General features: G+C 34.5%; 1 protein-coding gene across 1 annotated transcript in view; it reads right to left on the bottom strand.

Annotated features, from left to right (window-relative positions):
• Positions 1 to 16941, bottom strand: part of LOC126965670 (uncharacterized) — a 91207-nt gene extending 74266 nt beyond the window's left edge. Inside the window, exon 1 of the mRNA XM_050809384.1 lies at positions 16741 to 16941. The gene's annotated coding sequence lies outside the window, so the exon portion shown is untranslated. The remainder of the gene's footprint in view (positions 1 to 16740) is intronic.
• Positions 16942 to 17207: the final 266 nt, after the last annotated feature.

The following is a 17207-nucleotide window of genomic DNA, read 5'->3' as shown; positions in this document are numbered from 1 at the left end:
CACAGTTTTGTATTCGAATAATGTCTAAGATAACATATACTTGTATAAATAAGATTGCAACCGTTACATTATGTTGTGATATGTAAAATTTATTAATCTTAATTTAATCAGGGTACACTCGTTTATCTGTCTATTCCATAAAAAAGGTGCACGTCACAAAAATTGAAAAAGAACAAAACACGCATTCTTGATTTCTGAAGGTCGTGTCCTTACTTCAAAGTTTTTGTAAGTTGGTCACTAAAGCCTTCCACTTTAGTGGTAGCCCCGTGGGTGTTTTAATCTAGTCCAAACAGCAGCTAGGTGATCGTCCGTGATATTTTGCCCTCCACCTTACCTATGACTATCAGTTCGTCTAAATTACTGAGAAGGCGTCGGGCAATGTCGCCAAAATATCCAAAGTAAAATATTAACAATCTTAATATTGGAAGTTTCTCACTCTGTGACCCTAACCACCGGCGGAATTGTTGAGAACCTACCAGAGAGAATTTACCAGGATTCGAACCCGGAAAGTGCTAAGTGGGCAGAGTCACTAACCACTGCGCTATATGAGTCGTTAAAAATAACAATATGTATCGAAGCGCGTATTGGCTTTGTTGTTCCAAGAGTTGTTGAGTAATCTTGATAAGTGGTGTTCTGTTTAGTTACCAACATTAAAATCAAAAGAATGTTCAATGTGACCGGCGCAATGGCCCGTTAGGTTTCTTTTCGCGAACAACTGACAAACGGATACCTCGACACGCTATTACGATGAATTTAACGCTTGTAATTACAAATTAGTGCGCACAATGATGTCTATTAAGTTTTTGTTGTATATTAAGGATTTTAAATTGAGTTACAATTATTTGAACCCTGGAATTGTTGGCATATGGATGTTATACAGTAATGGTAGTACCATATGTATATTGAGTAGTGTAATTTATATGTGGATATTTTTTATATAAGAGGGGGCAAGCAGGCAAAAGGCTCACGTGGACATCTGCAAGACAAGGGGTAAAGAGGTGCGTTGCTAGCCTTTGAGTAAGGAGTATGCTGTATCTCATTTAATGAAAATAAGGAACGAGACGAACACAACGTTCAGCTGATGGTAATTGATACGCCCTGCCCATTACAATGGAGTGCCAATCAGGATTCTTGAAAAACCCCAAAATTTCAGAGCGGCATTGCAACTGTGCTCGTCACCTTGAGACATAAGATGTAAAGTCTCATTTGCCCAGTAATTTAACTAGATACGGCGCCCTTTAGACCGAAACACAGCAACGCTTACACATTACTGCTTCACGGCAGAAATAGGCGCCGTTTTGGTACCCATAATCTCCCAGTGGTAGAATGTTTTTGAAGATCCCTAAGTATATGGCTTAGGGTATACGGGAAAACTGTAGACGGTAATTAATTCCATAAAGTGGCTGTGCGAGGCAGATCGCGTGGTTGTAGAATACCAGACATTAATATGATGCGGATGACATTTCACATTCTACGTAAGTGCAGTGATGGAATTCGACTTCTGGTTTGAACCCGAACAACCCCACTAAGCAATGCCTGTGAAATTATATGCGGTATAAGTTGCTGAAAAAACACGTTTCTACGCAACTGATTCTTTAAGAATCAAGCCGATCAGAGATGACGTGATCGTTGTATGCGGTCAAATGGAATTAGGTATAATGTTAATAATTTTTCAAAAATTTACTTTTTTATTTCTTATCTTTAACATAAATATATATTGACTTTCAAATTCAAATTCAAATATTTTTATTCAAAATAGGATGTGACAGCACTTATTGAAAGTCAAAAACTACCAACCATTCCAAAATGAATGCCTCAGACCTGAGAAGAACGGGCGCAACAAACTCAGCGGGCTTTTTTTTTTCATCGAAAAAATATGTTTACAAAGTAATATTGTACAATTAAACTTATTATTTAATTTAGCCTGAGGGCGGTCACTCCATTCCCAATCTGTGGTATCATTAAGAAAGTCATTTATGTTATAGTATCCTTTACCACACAAACGTTTTTAACAATTATTTTGAATAACGTAATACTTTTTTTTGAACATTTTCTGGGATCTTGTTGTAAAAGCATATAAATCGCCCCACAAGGGACTTACTAACTCGACTTAACCAAGTTGTAGACATTATAAGTTTATGCCTGTTCTTGGTGTCAATTTATTAATATGAAGATACCTGTTTTTAATTATTTATTGTATCATGTATGTATTTGGGTTGCCTGGAAGAGAGTTGCGCTTCCAGCGATAAAACCGGATGATGCGTACTTATTACTGTAATATCGATCATTTTACAAATTTTTATTTTAAGTCCCTATCTATCTAGTAGGTAATGTGCAGCGTCTCACCGAGGCAGTACTATCACCAAACCTATTTCTGAAAACGATGTACTTGTAGTGCTTATGTTCAATATTCCATCCTTAAGTCGAATGCGATATTACGGAAAAATGTAGTTTAGTTTGTGATGTGTTACGACCTACGCACTTGTCGTTTATATATTGTCACATCTGAATACACTCAAGCTCACGCGTTCGGTTAAAAATCCAAAACACGACATAAGTAAAAACTACATCAATTCGATTCTATCAATATGAAATACAACTTTTTTTTGTGCTTTATTCATAATTTCATTTACAATATTATATCAATATAATTGTTTATTTTTCACTGACTAATCACGCTCCCTTATTCGACTTGCGCCGATTTTACCTTAAAGAGCGTTGCACGTGACAGCTCAGTCTCATTCAATATTCATAAAATACAGTGTTTTCCTAAAAAAGTTTTCAACAACATACATAAACTATAAACGAATTAAAACTATTGCATCGATTTCTTCTCTCGTTTTGAATGATTACTCCATCACTCAATTATAAACCTATATATAGTAAATTTAAGGGCCTATAAAACAATAATTATTATTTAGAAAGCTTATTTCAAATGTTCATTTTTATTGGAAAAAGGTGTAAAGCAATAAATTATTGTCCACATCTATTTGAATATTATTACACTAACGGAGTGCGCGCGTTTATGTCTTTTGAAGGTAAATGAAGAACGAGGTACGAGAAAATTTTATGTTAAGCGCTAGGGATTCATTATTCAATCTATCTATTGTTTGATATTGTGTTGGTTTCTCTCGAATTGATTTATATCGTTGAACTGCCTGCTATAAATATATACAATTTCTTAAGCTTTAACAGCTTGATAGCTTTGGGTATCCTGAGGATGTATTCATGTGCCTCTTATCATATTAGGAAATTTATTCCAGAACTGTTTCATTCAATTAGCCATCCTTAGTTGTGTCTTTAATATTCCCAGAAGGTTTTCAATAACAATAACGCGACGTTATTACTTCTAAAAGAGCGATTACTTCCTGAACAAAAAAGGTGATTCCTTTGGTATTGCAAAAGCGTGATAAATAATTTAGAAATTGTGTTGCTTTTACAAAAAAAGGTTTCATAGAATCGATAGAAAGTGTCGTCTTGATAATGTTTGTCGGTTAATGGCCATCACAGAGTATGAAACAATCGGAGATCGTCAAGATGACTCGACATGGCGTTTTTGCGCATCTATGGGATAATCGTAAACCTAGATGAATGCGGTTCAATTTCACACCACCATTGCTGGGGATTGTGAGAAGCATTTGAAGGCCAGCGTCGATTTATTTACGTTGGTTTTCTGACATGACATTTATAATAAATGGGATACTTACAAATAGTCAAATATTTTTTTATTATATGGTACAAAATTATAATCAAGTGCAATTGGCAGATTGATTCACGTGGTTCGACGTATACAATCTATTAAGTAAATCTCAAAGAAAGAGCTGATTTTTTTTTAAATTTATTATTGTGTACTAGAATTTGAACGTTTAACATATATTAAGTTAGTTATTTCTGCTAACACATGTATTCCAAACAACATTCCTATAAGTTCCAAATTTATAACTTCCTTATTTTATTTCTATATTTTCTTTTCGACAGTACAAAGTCAAATCAGTCGGGTCGACAGTTTATTATTATATTTAATTAAAATATCCCGCATTTCTTACATTTATAGAACTTCCTGAGTTCTGCAATACTTTGATAGAAGGAATGATGAGTATGGACATTGACATCGTCGCGAGATCGTTGACAGTTGATATATTGTCCCGGCGACAGGAGAAGGAAGCAGGTCCTAGTGGGGAGGTCGCCGACCGAGACGATGCAGTAATTATTATGTAACTAGTAACTATATCTGATGGTTGCGGTTTTTCATACTATCCTGCATTCTTTGATATGAAACCTGACACCGATATGAGTGAAGGACAATTCATGTACGCCTAGTATAATTGTAGTTATCGCTTCGCCAGGCAATATACTAAAATTATGAGAATATAGAGATTAGCATTCCTTACTACATACATCTGTTTTTGTCTAGGCCTATGGACTAATGAAAATTTGTTGATTGAAGTGTTCATAAATAGAAAAAAATAGCCTACAGTCGCATTCATAGATGCATAATGTTGGTTCACCAGTCGGAGGGAAGCAGTAATGTGTAAACATTACTGTGTTTCGATTTGAAGGGCGCCGTAGCTAGTGAAATTACTGGGGAAATGAGACTTAACAGCTTATGTCTCAAGTTGACGCTCTTACGCTTGTCTCTTATTGTCATAAAAACATGTTATTGTCACTCCAAAAGTTCATAACTATCATTTTATTTTTTCCACCTCGTCATTACACTGTCGTCTGTCGATACGCGTTAGCTATCCTTCGCGTCACATTCCAGCAAAGTTACATAAAAACGAATAAGATATAATAATAACAGAGATAGCATTGAATCAAAGAGCACAATATACGGTCCACTACACAGATGACAGATAAAAACGTTATGCGGCCGGCGTCCACTCGCTTTAACCACACGGCGAGTTTCAGATTACGGGGAAAAGACGCGTTGCTATGCAATCGTCTCGAGTATTTCACTAGTCTTATTAGATAACGAATTCACAAAAATATGTACTTATTAAGAAAGTTTATTCCGTTTATTATTATTATTATATTTACAATACTATGACTACATAAAATTAAAACTATTGTTACGGGGAATCGTACCAAGAATACTGTCAGCATTTCCGCGTTGGATAGCTAGGCTGATCCGTTGACCGAAATAGATGCCAGCGCTTGGGTTTCCAGTAGCCTTATTGAGGCGCGAACATAGTACTTTGTACATTCTCCGCGCCTCTGGGCTCCACGGGCCAAGTGTCTCGACACCAAACGGCACAGAGATGTATGACTCACTGAGACCGACACATTTGCGACGCTTGCTGTCTTCGCCAATCGAAGCAGAAGCCCCAGCACCAACTGACGTAACTAGGACATGAGAAGGAGCCAGAGTGTCGGCGCAAGTCACGTCCCACACCGTCGCGGCAGGTAAATACCATTTGGCTCTAAAAACAGCTGGTATATTAAGAGCGGCAAATGCCCTGCGGATGACTTCATTAATGCTGGCGTGACGACTGATACGGCCTGCCGATTTTAGGCAGGATAACCCGTAACGTCCAAGAGCATCTACCTGAACGCCTAATAATTATAAAAAAGTACTTTTTAAAATTATAATTATTTTTATGACGATAAGGGACGAGACGAGCATGACTTTGCAGTGCCGCTCCTGATTCTTTTTAAAACCCAAAACCTGACCTGTCATTCAAAATCAGTTACAGTAACTACAGATTTGTTTGTTGTTTGCTGTGTTTGTTATACTTGTTTGTTTGTAACTGTCGCATTAGGTAATACCTGTAATGATAGTTGCTATGTGTGTGATAAAAAAAAAATTCACTGTCCTTTTCTATCTTGTATCTCCGTTAGAGACATTCTTCTCTCTCGCACGCCCTGTTTGTCTATACGCCAGTATTTAGTAAGTCTATAGTCATAATATGCCAAAATAAAAGTACTTAGCGTACCTATCTAAAGAAGTTTGCTCTCCAATAAATAACCAAAGTACCTTACAAAGTATACCATAAATTACTGCGAGAATAAACTTTGTTAAGCCATGACTGACAGCTCCCAGCCTTATCTGACATGTCACGTCTCTACGTCCAAAACAAATACATTTGATTCGGTAGGCGCCAATAGGCGTGGTACTTTATCGATATGAACAACAAAACAAGCCGTGGCCGGTTCAATTATGTAATATTTGTAATACAATCTGTAGCCGATCATCAGCTGTCACTCTGCGAGCCGTATCGGAACAATTTTACACGTGAACAAACAACATTCTTGACTTAAGACAATTAACTATTATTATTATTCGTTTTGTGTTATATCTTTCTTCCACGTACAACAAAGATGTGGATTGCTGCCCAGCGCGGTGTTTCGGGGCGATACTAGCGGGCTTCTTTTTTTTATAAAAATATTGTTACAATGTTATATCGTAGAATAAAATTTATTATTTATTAGCCCAAGAGTGGTCGCTGCAATCCCAATCTGATGTATCATTAAGAAAGTCTTTTATGTTATAGTAATATTTACACACAAACGTTCTTTACAATCAAATCTTTTGAATTTCGTAATACAAACTCTACGTCCATACTCCGAACTACGCAAGCGCTGGGGCGTATCCGTTCTCCACATCGTGCATAAATTTAGGTATATAAATAAAATTTGGAAAAGTATTCCGTTATTGATACGAGATCGTAAAATTGCATTTCAATGCATACACCAAAAAAATGTCGTCCAATTATAATCAATAAAAGAAGTTCGCCTTACTTTCATACTCATGCAAAGTAGAGCACTTACAAATAAACACTTTCTCTTCATCAGTTACCTGTTCATTGAAACTCGGAGAGTAGTGACATCAAAATCAATTATTAGGCATGAGAGGTGCTACATATCATCAATGTGAACTTTCTAGCGGGCATGCTCGGTGATTGTGTCGGTCAAGTCATGGTCTGAGCTCGTGTACGATACGTTACATTGGCTTTGAGGGCAACATCTATGACACCATTCCCTAGAGCCGTCATGCCTCGCTGGACATTGCATGCAACTACGATTCCATCGCACTGCCTTGACACCGAAAATCAACTTTTTTTTACTATTTAAAACTTATTTTTATAATAGATTCAGAAATAATTACTTTAACATCAGATAACAAATTAGCTATTGACATAGGGCTTATTTCACGGTAGGTGATTACACTTACTTGTGATAGTATAATAATAAGTAAATAGTTAAGTTAAATCATACTGTTACTGTTAAGTTTACTTATATTGTTAACATTTTCTCAAAACTGTGATAATTAAAGACTATAAATCTTAATAAAAAACACAAACTTGTGTGCATATATACTCCAAAAAAGGTTAACATAAAAGTAAAACAAATCTCTGCAGCTTTTCAAAGCCAAGTTAAATATAAAAATACATGAAACTTATACTATTTACCCAATGTAATGCTAAAACGAAATATATTGTTCTCAGGTAGTAAATACCAACAATATCGAAATGTAGAGATAATTTAATTATTACTTTTTACTTATCTTGTTAGAACATGTATGTTTGAAGGCGGTTTTTTTAGTAATTTCTTTTTTATATTATACTTTTCAGTGACCCCAAAGTAGTGCGAAGAAGTAGTAATTGTTACGAAGGACTGTACCATTACCTATATACCATGTAAAGAAAGTGAAAGTCAAATAAACTGTATTTAATTAGGCTTAATAAATATTTCTTTAAAATTACTAAGAAAAGCTTTTGAGAAGGACATACAAGAAACTGAATGGCCACTCTTTTCAATCAAATAGAGTGTTTTAACACCTGTAAAAACATATGAAATTAGTTTGTACGGTGCGGCATCCAATATATGAATCATGTTCAAAGTTAAAGGCATTTTAAATTTCAAATATTTCTTAAAAAGTAATAAAGAATAAACTGTATAAATATAAAATATCGTATATTGGATGCATCAACCTTTAGAGCTTGAATTCATTATTTGTGTAAGGATGCTTCGTGAACATGTTGGTGATTACTGACATAATTAGTAAATACGGATCCATGAAACTCGGACGTATAAGGTAACAAACATACAACAAAACAAAAGCACCATAAATAAAATCTTTTTGAATATATCTAATGTTAATGTTGCTATTTATTTTCCTCAAATATACAAAGTATAGGTACAAGTACAATCGTAGTCCGATAATACGGTTTCATTAACCGCGCCGATGTTATAAAGAGGATAATGAACTCAAATAATAGACGCGAATAGAACATAATAAAACAAATGAGCAACACCTGCTAGATCGGTGAAATAGACAAAAAGGAATGCTTAGATTATAGTTTTTGTGTTAACAATTATTGATATAAAGCAAAAATATTTAATCGCTTATTAATGACACTTATGAATGTCAAAGATGTTACCAAAGCTTCGGAGAAGTGGCAAGAAACTTATTTCTACTCTTTTAAACCTATATTCACAGTTTAACCAATTTAAATTATATATATATCTAAACTATGTGTATATTATAGACGTTGTACCGTACATAATAAATAAAATACAGATTTTTTATGAATTGTCAATAATATTTCATAACATGAATAATTATTTTGTAAAATATGCTCTCTGTTGTAATAATGAAATTGTCTCACAGCAGAACTGTCAAACCGTGCGTCAATAAATTTTCTCATAGAAAGAATGCCCATACAAAACAAATATTGAAAATAAAAGTAATTATGGGTCCCAAATCGAAATAAAAACTATCCTATCTCTCAAATTGGACTAAATGCACTTCATGAAGAAATCCCCATTAAAATCCGTTCATTAGTTTAGGAGTCCATCGCGGACAAACTACGTGTCACGTAATTTATATATATTAAGATATATAGCTAACTAGCAGTTCCCGCCCGCTTCGCTGTGCGAATTTTAAAAGGAAATAAATTAATGAAGGAACATTGGAATAGGAAAAACAAGTACCCATAAACCATCTAGGATAGATTTCGCATCGAATGGTGGTAGTTTCATGTCGATACGATCAGTGGTTTAGGAATTGATCCTCAAATTAAGACCATTTTAATTTCCATATGAATTTTTGTGAGATTAATCGTTTTTAAAAAGTGTCCGGAGCCACAAAGCCTAAATTAGAACTACTGACATCAAATTTGATTATAATTTTCCTTATCTATCTTTAGCTTAGCCATTAGCCTTTAGAAAGCACTCATATAAACTTCATAATAAGATGGCACAATAAACAACAATAATTTGATTCCTACACATGAGAAAACAACATCATAGATAACCAAACAAAATTCAAATGAAAAAAGATGTCAAAACGAACGAACGCCTCTGAAAGAAACGACAAAAAATGTTTATTTTAATTGTGCAAATTGTGATCAAATATGTCACTTAGATGAAACTGTTATATTCCCTGGCAATTAATTACCTTTTATTAAGGGTTCTTGGTGATCTGTAATATCAATACTTCAGGCACCAGCTCCTCACAAATACCAGCTGTTAAAAATGTATCACTAATGTACTATATTAGTTTTAAGATCTTTCTGATAAGAAAATTAACAGATATATTATTATTATTAGTGTTAAAACCACTTTTACACCTTTTATATTCGAATATTTATTTCGTAACATAACTAAGTTATTTGCGATACATTTTTAAAACTTAAATTAAGGCCTAAAAAGTCGTTATTTGATTAATTTTACACAGGTAGAAATAACACCTCTCAACAAAACGTTATGTTATTTAACAATATTATTATCACATAATAATGTTAAATATTTATAATGATAATGATTAATAATCATAAATCTAAATAGCTATTAATTAAATTAATTGATGTATTATAAATTAACCTTTTGGATGATAAAGGTTTACTTTCAAATGAAATAAATATTAAATTCTATTCAGGCGAAAGTTACGACAGGAAATAGGTATACTTAATGGTAACTGATTATTTTCGTGTACGAAAATAATAACTCTAGCATGGGTTTAGCATTGTGAGACCGAGATCGTATTGTATGTAATTGCAGTGCACCATACTCGCGCGTTCATACTTTCCTCGACCTAGTGCCCTCTCTAGCGTGCTGACCCACAAGCGTTTTACAATTCCGTAATGTCTCAAGATTTTATTTGAAATTTACCGAGGCTCATTACACGTGCCGAGCACAGTTAGTCAGCTATCTAATAACAGATCTCAATTTAGTGATTGTCCACTCCGATACGTCTTATAATTGATACAGCAAGCAGAGTGTGTCACGAAAGTTGTTATATTTCAAATTTACCCGAATTCTATTGAACACCGTTCTGTAAATGGCGAGAGTAACTGTTATTTTTCGTTCATGTTATTCTAACGCTGAGATTATTGTTACTAAAGGAATACTTACGTTGTTAATAAGAAATATCAGAGAGTAATAGTTCTGCCAGTTATAAATATTTCAAAAAATAATTTAGATGGTATTTTACCGTGTGGACATTACTGAATGGCATTTTAATATACTTGTAGCTGGTTTTTTGTAACGAGATTGATTTTTGCTTTTTGTTTCAGATTTATATATATTTAAATTAAATTCTTCGAAATCTTATTTGAAAATAAGCCTAAAGATTCCCTTCGATTCATTATTTTTTCTTTATTTATTTCTCTTTAACAATGATAGAAGTTTTCGTGATATAATCCCCAATTATAAATCGTTTCGTAATAAATGATGGCCGACATTAGATAAAATATGAAGGTAATGTTTTGACAAAGGTCTCTACGCTTCTGACATCATATGCACCTTTTTTATAAAAAAAATCTCAACAGTCAATGAACTTCCAAAACAGGATTTGTACCATTACATTCTGACTGGTTTCTACTTTATAATATTAATAACTTATCGATTATGTTTCAATATTTGTATTATATTAAACGCAATATAATAAAAATATTGGACAGGGCATGTGATAAGAAGCAAACAAGATAAATGGACAAAAGACATTATAGAGTGGTTTCCAAGATTTGGAAAAAGAAATAGAGGGAGACAAACGATACGATGGGAAGATGATTTCAAAAAGATTGCTGGACAAATGTGGAGTAGAACAACTTACAACAGGAAAATGTGGAAAGATCTGGAGGAGGCCTATGTCGGAGGACCAGCAAGCCATGATTATTATAAGATATAGTAAATCTTAGGTGAAATATAATTATTATCATTTAGTTCATTAAGTTGTTTGGAAAAGAGGCTTCATTCATTCATTCAAACCCAAAAATAAAACACATAAGATAATGTGATGAATCTAGAACTGTTAGAGTTCTCAATTAAAATTAAGGAAGAATATTTTTAAGCGATTCATGTAATTTAGCATAATACGACTTACAATATAAGAATAGTATTATAAAAAATCTGGAATAAGTGGATAAACTACACTCTGTGGCACGTTATAGTAACGTGATGGTGATCACTTTATTGAAAATATAAAGTAAAGTGGGTCACTTTACTTTATATCAGTCTTTCTCGTATTGAGATATGTTTCAGAGAGTTAAAATGTACTTCATAAGATGACAATCTTATTATGCTAAATGTCCTTTTAAGGATAACTCCAAATTTAAATATCTCCATGCAAAATGACTAACCGCTGAATCATACACTTTCTATGTTCCTAATAAACGGACGTTCGAAACATTTACGTGAACATTCTTAGCAACCATCTCATTTTAAAAACAAATCTAAAAAGCTAAGTGCTTTCCCTTGTAACAATTAATTTTGTACATTGTTTCTGCATATAATAATACCGTTTATTCTTACGTAATAAATAAGAATATAAAATTCGAGAATAACATTAATTTCGATATTTCTACACAGAGAAAATTTCGATTGATTTGATTTAATAATTTTATTTAAAAATTTGTCTTGACAAGTGGCAGGTGGAGGGTATTGACATCAGGTGGAGTCTTATAAGAGTTGATATTAAACGAAAGAAATATATGAAAAAAAAAGAAAACAAGATACTAAATTACTTTATTAATGAGATTTGCCCGATTAATATTAGGAAACCGTGCTGGCTGCTGTCAACAGGGCGACTTGGTAGGTATCTACTGAAAATCAGTGTTGGAATTGGGGTTATCCTAGTTGCAATTCCAAAAATGTTGAGTTTTATGTTTTTATTTTGTTATTTCGTTAATTTTATTATGTATTTATATTATGTGTTTAGTCATGAATAAATGCTTAGTTTACTTTACTTTAATCGATGAAAATCAGGTTAATCCAAAGAGATTCAACACGGTATGAGAGTTTGTATACTCTCATAATATCGTTCGTACAATAATAATTATTATATAACGAAGCAGCAATGTATAATTGACAAGATCAATGGATTTGTTCGGAACACCCGGTCAAGGCCGTCGTGCATTGCTCGCAAAAAATTCAACAAGTTTGTGCGCCCACATGTGATCGCTTTTTGCCCAAGTCAAAGACACTGAATTGTTTATGTAGTTAAGATTGATTTATCTGATAACTAGTGCAAATACCTGTTAACACGATGGTTATATTAGGTGTTTTTAAATATTTGGGTTGACAACTTATTACTTACTTTATTTTGTGGGGATCGAATTAGACTGAGCTGTCACGATGGGCTATGTAGCGTTTGGGAAAGTCAGCTTGAGTCGACTAAAGAGATAACGATGACTTAGAGCAAACCAAGTGTTACAAGTTTAAAATTCAGTAAGCTTAAGATAAGTATGAGAGGTTGTTCCATATATAATAACCACCATTACCAGAGAGAAACAAGTCGATAAGTGAATGCAATTTGGTTGCTACTTTCAATATTTTTTCATAAATCTAGAATATTTTCTTTTCATACTCGTAACAACAAGAGTTCTTTTGGAACCCTTTTCTGAATTTTTACTCTTTGGATCTCAGGTATCGAATTATGTATGTAATATATATGTAACCTCGCTTCGATGAGATTCTGACTTCTGTTATAATGCATAATTTCACAAAAACCAAATGCAGTTCAATTATTTACAGATTGCCTATTGAATCAATCAACCAAACGCCAGTCCTTGGGATACCTGAAGGAGCACGAGCTGAGTTGCGATTGCCAGTACGGTTTCCATAGTAATCGCTCAGCCGATGATCTTCTTGTATGTCTCGCACATCGACGGTCTTAAGCGTTTGATTCGAAGTTCCTCTTCTCTTGGCTAAGTCTAAACATACCGAGAGGCTTCAATTGGATTTGGTACAAGAAGATTATTGCAAAGCTCCCTCCCTATTAGCTTATCGAGAAGCTATGCAAATGGGTCACGCATTTAAAACCTATTAACGCTGGCGTCCCGCAAGGCTGCGTTTTATGCCCTACACTGTTCTACACTTCCGCATATCAATGGTATGCTGTGGTATAAATTTCTATGCAGATAGCGTGGAAGAGAACCGGCACAAACTTGTCTCTGAAATCGATACTATGCAGTGCAAATCTCGGAATAGTGCTTGCTTGCTTGCTTGTGTGCGATTGATGCTAAAAGGTTTCCTTTGTCGTATCTTCTCGATTAAACTCTGGCCTAATTGCCAGAGCCTGTACTGGCATGTTTGACGTCGATATATTGAGTGACGATCATGCTCACGGGGAAGAGAAGACCAAATTGGCCTCAAAAAAGCTTGCCAACTAGGGTAAGAGTGGAATGTGTTAAGGTGAATAATATCAAGTCATCTCCGATTAGCTTGGTTCTTAGGCGTTGCGTTTAGATGTTGGGTCTTTTTCCCTTCATCTCCTCTTCAACCGAATATATCACGGGGAGTGCTCAGAGAAATTCCTCTGGTGATACCAGCATTTTAATATAGGACATAACGTGAAAATGTGAATTTACACCCACAATTCGTTTATATGGAATAATCCGGTAGAGCATCATTCTCAAAGTATCGCATATTTTGACCACGGGTATTGCGAATGTGTAAAGATTGTATGTATAGAATGTTTTTTTTTTTTTGTAATATTATTTGTGTTTAAATACCGATTCTGATTATAAAGAAAAAACTTAGAAATCTATGCAAGTAATTCCTGTCGGATTAAATTTTTGAGATATCATATACTACCATTGTCAAATTTTAACAGAATTTAATATTCTTTTATTATAGAAAAGCGCGTACGAGTTTCAATAAAAGAAATGAGAAAACAGAAAATCAATTATTTCATAAGGATACAACAGAGATAAAAAGAATAAAAGTAAACCGTGTCCTGAGAGTCAAAGGCTTATAACCTAACAATGTAAACCATGTTTTAACTCCATTGTGATAATTAAAAATTAAATAACAAGTATCCTGTATGAGCCCTGCTTGAAAACCAGTTTCAAACCTGAATTAGAGTCAGCTTTAGAAATTCTTTAACTCCAATTACTATTTTGACTTTTTGTGGCCATCACGTTAAGTAGCATTTTAACGACATAATTATTGATACACGTTAGCCGTTACAGAAATACATAATTCTATTTTTAAATGCAACTAGATGCTAAAGCCGGGTGTACACTGTGTAAACTAACTTAGAACATAAGGCTTTTATACGGGAAACATTTGGAATTCAATACAATTCAAGGCGCGACTAATTTACTTTTGTTATTTTCATAGTATTATGTTCTATGGTAAATTGTTATGGGGTAATGCTGCCGATATTAATGCCATCTTTTTGCTGCAGAAGAGGCTTTTCGCGATATTTATAACTTAGGTCCTAAAGAATTATTTAGAACAAAATTTATAGAAATAAATATATTAACTGTTGCCTCTTAATGTATTCTTGATAATGTTATATATGTACATAGGCACGTAAGTGATTTTTCTAGAAACAATTATAACCATAATCTTTACGAACAAACATAAACTTATAATGCCTATTACTTGGGGAAGTCGAGTTAGTGAGTCTTTTGGAGCGATGTTTATGCTTTTGCAACAAGATCCCAGAAAATGTGCAAAACAAATGTAGTACGAAATCCAAACGTATTGTAAAAAAATGTTTGTGGGGTAAAAGCTACTATAACATAAATGACATTCTAAATTGGGATGGAGCGGTTATTAAATAATAAATTTTATTAAAAAAAGTACCCTGCTGAGTTTCTTGCGCCCGTTCTTCTCAGGCCTGAGGCATACTTTTTCCAGTGGTAAGTAAGGTAGTTTTTGACTTTCAATAAGTGATTTTAAATCCTATTTTAAATAAAAATATTTGAATTTGAATGATTTACGCTAGACTTTTGACAGGAGCTTGTAAACGCAGGGACTGACAGCAATTGACTTATTAAGCTAAAATTGCTAGCATAAGGAATTTCTAAGTTTTTCCCTTTCCAAGGTAATTCAGTCCCATTTTCTATGATTACGTAAAATAAAAAACGGCTAATCATTAATCGGAGCGGAATAACGCACGCAACTGCATATAATGGTAAAGGGTCGGAGCGTCTCACTCGTGTAATTCGCCGGTAATGACGGCAATCATTTTACCATCTTCGTACCAATAATGCGCGTTTACTTTGTTCGCATCGCTCTTACGGAAAGACACGGCCGTTCGTGCGAATGAGATCACTGCACTCTAATATAAGGCGCTACACTCCAATTTAATGTCTAATGCGACGCCTTAACTATCTCTTGTCATAAACTTTATCTGCGTCTCTTATCCTGAGATCTATAAACCGTACCTATTCTATACTTTTTTTTATATAAGAGGGGTCAAACGGGCAAGAGACTCACGGAATGGGGAGAGGTGAGGCAACCGCCAATGGACATCCGCAACATCAGGTGTGTCAAGAAATGCGTTGCCGGCCTTTAAGGTGGGAGTATGCTTTTTTCTTGAAGGTCCCTAAGTCGTATCTGTTCGGGAAAACCGCAGCCGGTAATTAATTCCACAAAGTGGCTGTGCGAGGCAAGAAATTTCTAACGAAACACGCGGTTGTGGAATGCCAGACGTTTATGTGGTGCGGATGGTACTTTGCACGTAGTGTCCGGTGGTGGAATTCGGCCGCTGGAATCAACCCGAACAGCAGAACTTAACCGGCAGCATAATCTTCGATTTCATTTTATACTCATTTAACAGCTAAAATTATACCGATCTTATGCTAAGACACTCAGCTAAGTTTTACGTAAATAAAGTCTGAGAAATCTCTCAGTCTTTATCTCAGCCTTAGACAAAAAAGTCAATGAAGATAATGTGAAACGCCAATTAAATCCATACAATATCTATATTCTATATACAAAAGAGAACCTCCTATTGACTCATCACGATATCTCGGGAACCAAGCGAAGACACTTGAAATTTCATAGGAAATTTCGTCGTACGAAATTCCACCCGAAAGAGTTTTTTTTAATGAACAGAACAATGTCCGTCGGGTCAGCTAGTACTATAATAAAACTGAAAAGTCAACGTCTGACATTGGAGATATTTTTCAAAAAACCGATTGTAGATGAGAAGGGGAATGTAGCTGAACACTAAAATACAAATTATAAATAGATGTTTTTCGAAAACGCTAACCTTTGAAACTACTGTACAAACTTTTGTGAAACTTTTACGAATTCCTTCAGCGTAGCCTAGAGCAACATATAGGCTGCATTCAATCAGAAGACGCTTGCATATTTTTACTTACTTACTTTACAAAGATGTAAAATAAGTATGCTTCATTTTTAAGGAAACAGAAATATAAGTAATTGTTAAAAAAATACTTAATTTCGTTAAATACATAAACAAGTATTAAATCGTCTTCGAAGTTTTTCTTTTCTTACATTTAACTAACTATCAGTTCGTATTTAGAATAATTACAATACCTTTTCGCACCACGTCGAAGCACCAAGTTCTTAGACAGCACGTAACAGTGTCCCGGTACACAGAAGCGAGCACAAGACCTTGCGATTGATAAGCTTAAGAGTGCTAGCTTGCCGCGGCCGGCGCGATAGAAACGAAATACTCTGTCACGAAAGCACACGATATGGGCCGGAGACACAATCACCAAGCACGCAGCCGGGGCGTCTCAAACCGAATGAAATTGTGAAGAAGACGCCGACCTCTTTTATAGACGTAACCGTAACCTGCCGCCACATAACGGACCTCCATCAGCGCTTTAGCCACACGATAATAGCCTCTATTGCGCTAAGCCTAATGCCTTAAGCCTTTCTAGCCAGCGTTTGCCAAGGGACAAAATCCTCAATGTTCAACCGCCCTTTACAATATTAGCATTGGAGCTTTTCGCATTGGACTGAAAATTATTCGGTTTATTTTATTCTGAAAATTAATT

Source organism: Leptidea sinapis, chromosome 8, assembly GCF_905404315.1.
Source record: "Leptidea sinapis chromosome 8, ilLepSina1.1, whole genome shotgun sequence".
NCBI lineage: Eukaryota > Metazoa > Arthropoda > Insecta > Lepidoptera > Pieridae > Leptidea > Leptidea sinapis.
Note: the sequence above shows the minus strand (reverse complement) of the source record. Positions and strands in the feature narration are given on the sequence as shown.